Here is a 6,035-nt window from a genome sequence, read left to right on the forward strand (position 1 = left end):
AGCCAATTTGTTTGAATTGTGGTTTGAAATGTGCACCATAATGCTGGATTGTAACCACTCATTTATGAGGCAGTAACAGTGTAAACAAGCCTGACGTCGCACTTGTTATATAAGGAGTGTTGTGGCCTATATTTAAACCTGTGGGTATTCCTCCAACTGGAGCCTGTGTTTCCTATTTCAGCACCTCTCCATGTACAGCATTCTCCTGTTTAACACCCTAGTGCACATTTAGGTATGTTTATTATGGTCGATTTCTGGTGAAAATGTAGCTTTAAGAGTGTAGAATTCAGCCCATAAAAGGTGTGTTGTTGTTTTCTGTCTGTGATCTGCTTTTATTTCGTGCTTATGCTGCACTTTGCAGCTGCATATTTACAAAATGTTCTTGTTGAATGAAAACAGCCATCTCACAGAGGAGGGATGACTAAAGCAAATGCGTCAGAGGCTTCAGGGTGAAAACAAGCTGCAGGAATGCTGCCATCATCTGGCTGCTCACACTCACTCTCTGCACACACACACACACACACACACACACACACACACACACACACAAACAACTTTTCTTCCCACACAAACCTGTCAGATAATCTAAAGTACCCTGCCACAAATATAACACCATTGTTTTCATACAATTAAATTGTCAATATTTGAGCTGGTTTGGTCAACAATAGTTTTACCTTTATCTAACCTTTATTACTTTTAGTTAGCTTTTTTAACTTTTTATCTATTATTTCTTAGTCAACTATTTCAGCTGTTTTTCTATGATTTTTGACCAACTACACTACCGGTCAAAAGTTTTAGAACACCCCAATTTTTCCAGTTTTTTATTGAAATTCAAGCAGTTCAAGTCTAATGAACAGCTTGAAAGGGTCCAAAGGTAAGTGGTGAACTGCCAGAGGTAAATAAAAAAAGGTAAGCTTAACCAAAACTGAAAAATAATGTACATTTCAGAATTATACAAGTAGGCCTTTTTCAGGGAACAAGAAATGGGTTAACAACTTAACTCTATTGAGTCTTGGGCTATTTTGTCCACTTTTGAATTATTTTCATGTCTTTGTAAGTCATTTTGTGTCTTTTTTTGGTCATTTTGTGTCTTTTTTTGTCATTTTGTGTCTTTTTTTAGTCCTTTAGTCCAACATAAAATGTGATTTTGAATCTTTTTTTTACTTTCAAAACACTATCATGCTCAATAAAGAATTTTAAATGTTGCAAATGTGCATTAATTTCAGAGTACACTGAGACATTAAACTGCATAATTTTCAATTAAATTCTGGAACAGTTGGTGTGTTCTAAAACTTTCGACCAGTAGTGTATTTTAGCTGTTTATTCATTTTTTGGCCAACTATATTATCTGTTTATCTATTTGTTTTGGTCAATTATTTCAAAGTGTATCCATTATTTTCAGCCAGTTATTTTAACTCTTTAGATATTATTTTTGGCCATTTTTTAAAACTGTTTATCCATTATTTTTTTAGTCTGCTATTTTAACTGTTTATCCATTTTCTGCCACTTATTTAAACTGCTTATCCATTATTTTAAGTAATTATTTAATGGTTTATTCATTATTTTTTAGCCAAATTTTAAACTGTTTATCCATTCTTTTTTCTACAATTCTTTTTGCCAATTATTTTAACAGGTTTATTATTTTTTTAGCCAATTATTTAAACCATTCATCCATTATTTTTTGTTAACTATTTAAACTTTTTTCTATTATTTTTTTTTTAAAGCTTATTGTTTTAACTGTTTATCCTTATTTTTTCATCTGCTATTTTCAGCCAATTAAAAAAAAGTCACCCATTATCTACTGTTTTAAATATTTATTCATTTTTAAGCTGTTTGTCTATTATTTTAGTCAACTTTTTTCCAACTATTTTTAGCCAATTATTTATTTTTTAATAATATTTTTATTCAACTATTTAAACTATTTTTTTATTATATTTTTTCAACCATTTCAACCATTTTTCTATTATATTTATTCAACTATTTCAGCTGTTTTTCTATTATTTTTATTTAACTACTTCAACTAATTTTCTACTATTTTTATTCAACTGCTTCAACTGTTTTCTACTATTTTATGCCAACATTTTTTTCAACTCTAACTGTTCATCTATTAGGTTACTTTTTTAGAAATAATTTTAATTGTTTAGTCAATACTTTTAATTACTTATACCATTAATTCATCACTTCACCTGTTTAAACCTGCCAACTAGTTTTAATCAGGTTTTCAGGTTAATAATCTTTTAATCAAATGATGTTTTTTAATGAGTTGAGCTGACCACGATCTTTTTTTGGGTTCCTGACAGCAGCAGGTTGGTCTGTCTGTGATTTCTGAGTGTCGATCACAATAAAAGACACATAGTGAGCAGCAGAGGTGGAGCTGAATAATAATAACTGTGTGAGGCTGTGAAGGGTCTGTCAGATAACAGGAGGAAGCTCTCAGACATCTGTTCATCAGATCATCTCACTAATTATGTTGGTAATTCTGCCTGTGATCTTCAGGATCATCAGTCACGTCCGGATGGGGCAAACACACACACACACACACACACACACACTTGGATTGCTTTTTATAATCTGTCCAACAAGCAGATTACACCTCTGTGAGTGAGGTGTCGGGGTGAGTCAGATGGAAGGAATCCTGCTGTAATGAGCATATCTGCCCCTTTAAACAAACAGATTAAGGACAAATCCGTCCGTCTCTAATCTATTGTTCTCATTATTGTTATTGTTGGTGCCTCTGTGTGTGTGTGTGTGTGTGTGTGTGTGATCTCAGTGCCTATTTTTCTGTTTTGGACAAGTGTTAATTCACAGGGGTTAAGCATGTGTTTCCAGCTTTATCCTTCACCTTTAATCTGAGATATGAGCAAAAACATAAACACCTCCAGCAGGATTTAGCAACAAATATAAACAGCCTGAGGGGAAAAACAAGGGAGATTATTGTTGACACTTAACTGGCAAACCTACAATAACTTCCACGCTGGAGGAATATTGCTGAATGCTGATTATTGTTGTTTTGCAGGCGGTTCATGGGAGGTGGTGTGCTCATTCATTCCCACAGGGTTTATTTTAGCACTAATCTGGCTGTTTTCAGTCCCTCTGCAGGTTGGCTCCCATGCAAAGACCTTTTATTGTTGCTGATGTCCAGGTGCACCACAGCCTTCCCTTCTGTTGTTTTATTTACTGTACAAATCCCTTTTCCCCTCAAAACTGTTTAAAAGAGTCACAAAGTTTCACTCTGTTCATAATAAGCCGTCTCATCATTCAGCAGAAATGATCCTCAACAAATATATTAACATTGTTTGTTTGTTTTTAATACAGTTGAATAGTCAATATTAAGGTTGGTTTGGTCAAAAATAAACCTTTATTTCTTTTAGTCAGCCTTTTAAACGGTTTATCTGTTTTTTTTAAAAAAATAGTTTCACCATGATTTTTTAGTCCACCACTTTAACTGTTTATTCTTTTTTTTGGGCAAATATTTGAACTGTTTATCCAATTTTTTATCAACTGTTTTAACTTTTTCTATTTTTTTTAGGTTATTATTTGAACTCTTTATTCATTATTTTTTTAGCCAATTATTTAAACTGCTTATCGATTAATTTTAGTCAACTTTGTTTTTTCTTTTTAGCTAATTATTTCAACTGTTTTATTCATTTTTTAACCAGTTATTTAATCCTTTTAACCATTATTTTTAATCAACTATTTTAACATTTTGTCCATGATTTTCTATCCAAATATTTAAACTGTTTTCTATAATTTCATCCAACTATTTCAACTCGAGTCGCTCTACCTCAGCTGGACATTCTGATTCTTTCCATCCATTTCGACTCCATGAAGCCGCCATGTTACATTAACCCCGTGTGTGAACAGGCCTGAGGACAGAAACTTGTATTCTTACACACACACAAAAAAAATTCTCAGGCTGTCGTATTTCCAGATGATTCAGCTCTAATTTGGATATTAGTTCCCTTGTTGCAGGAAAGAAACAGACAGAACTCCACTGTTTATACAAGTCAATTATTTCAACTGTTTGTTTGTTATTTTTTGGCCAATTATTTCAACTGTTTATCCATTTTTTTATTTACTATTTCAACTGTTTATTTATTATTTTTAGTCAGTTATTTTAACTGTTAATCAATTTTTTTAATTTACTATTTCAACAGTTTAATCATTATTTTTTTAGCCAATTATTTGGCTTAAATATCCAATTTTTCAACTGTTAATACATTATTTTTAGTAAACTATTTCAACAGTTTATCTATTATTATTTTTTTGGTCAATTATTTCAAGTGCTTATCCATTTTTAGTCAACTATTTCAAGTGTTTGTTTATTTTTTATTTATTTATTTTTAGCAATTTTTAACTGTTTATCCATTATTTTTATCCAATCATTTCAACAGTTTATCCATAATTTTTAATCTAATTTTTAACAGTTTATCCATTATTTTTACCCAATTATTTCAACTGTTTATTCATTATATTTACTAAGGCATTTCACCAATTTATCCATTATTTTTATCCAATTGTTTTAAATGTTTATCCATTATTTTTAGCTAATTATATCAACTGTTTATCCATAATTTCAGTAAACTATTTTAACTGTTTTTTTAAATTATTTTTAGCCAATTATTTAAACTGTTTATCTATTTTTTTATCCAATTATTTGAACTGTTGATCCATAACTACTTCAACCACTGGTGGATCTGAACAACAAGCCATGTCACTATCCAAATATTCCATCTCCCTCACTTTGTTTTCTACTTATTCATGAATATTTGTTGCCAGATAGCTTACAGGTCTCACTTCTGAAGATTTTGAAATCGTGCTGGGCAGAGAGAAAGGAAATGTTGATCCAGCAGCATCAGCAAGAAGGAAAAAGCACCAAAACCTTTGGTGAAGTCGTGTCTCAAAGGGTTTACTCAGCCTGTTTGCTTGGAAAAAACATTACGGAGGCTCAGGAAAATATGTTTTTATTAAGTTGTCACAGTGAAGCTGAATACTGGAGATGGAAACCCGTAGATGGAGATCAGATTCCCACTGGGCTCTGGCCTTTCATTACACAACAGAAGTGCCTTTCAGACCAGCGTGGAGGGTCATGAGAAAAGGGTTTTCATGTTAATTCCTCAGAAACTTACACACACGCAGCTTTAACTTTTAACACCTCTGAGATTGTTGTTCACTTAGCACAAGTGTGAAAATGACCCAGTGAGCTTTCTGTAATATGGATTAAAGGTCTCAGTGGTAAATACCAACATGAATGCACTGAAAAATAATCAGTTTGGTAATGCACCTTTAGTGAAAAATGTACATAAATTGCAATATAATAAATATAATAATAATAATATCAACAATAGTAATAATAATATTTATTATTATTATTATTATTATTATTATTATTATTATTATTATTATTATTATCTAATTTCTTCACTATAAAAATATGTTTAAAAAATTCCTGATATTCTTTTGTACCTATTAGAGCAGCAGCAACACATTGTTCACACAAATATAGGCTAATTATTATAATCAGTAATTCTTCAAGGCTGTCATGTCTCATGTTTAAGCAGATAGTTATTTTTAGACGATACAACAGTGACCTCTTGTGGTAGATGACAGAAACTACAACTCCCAAGTCAAAATCATACGATTCCAAGTCAAATTAAATGTTTTTAATATACTTATATACTTATATCTAGTAAGTTAAAATTATGACATTTTGAGCTTGTAAATGAGACATTTTTTTAGATTATAGAAATAAAAATTTAGACTTATTATCTCATAATGTTTACTTATGTGTATTTTTATCGTTTAGTCATACATTTTTTTAAATTTAAATCGAGGAAAAGAAAGCTTTAAAGTAAAATAACACCCTAAAATATCTGCATAACTCCTGGGGAAAAAAAGAAAAAGAAAAGCCATCCCCTCGTTTTTAGATTAAAAAAAAATCACTGATACAAAACAGTTTTCCTCATCAAAAAATAAAATAAAATCAATCTATAGGCAGCTGGTTGAGTTTGCTGTGTCGCAGTTTATGAATGGGC

The sequence above is a fragment of the Centropristis striata genome, chromosome 24, assembly GCF_030273125.1.
Source record: "Centropristis striata isolate RG_2023a ecotype Rhode Island chromosome 24, C.striata_1.0, whole genome shotgun sequence".
Lineage (NCBI taxonomy): Eukaryota > Metazoa > Chordata > Actinopteri > Perciformes > Serranidae > Centropristis > Centropristis striata.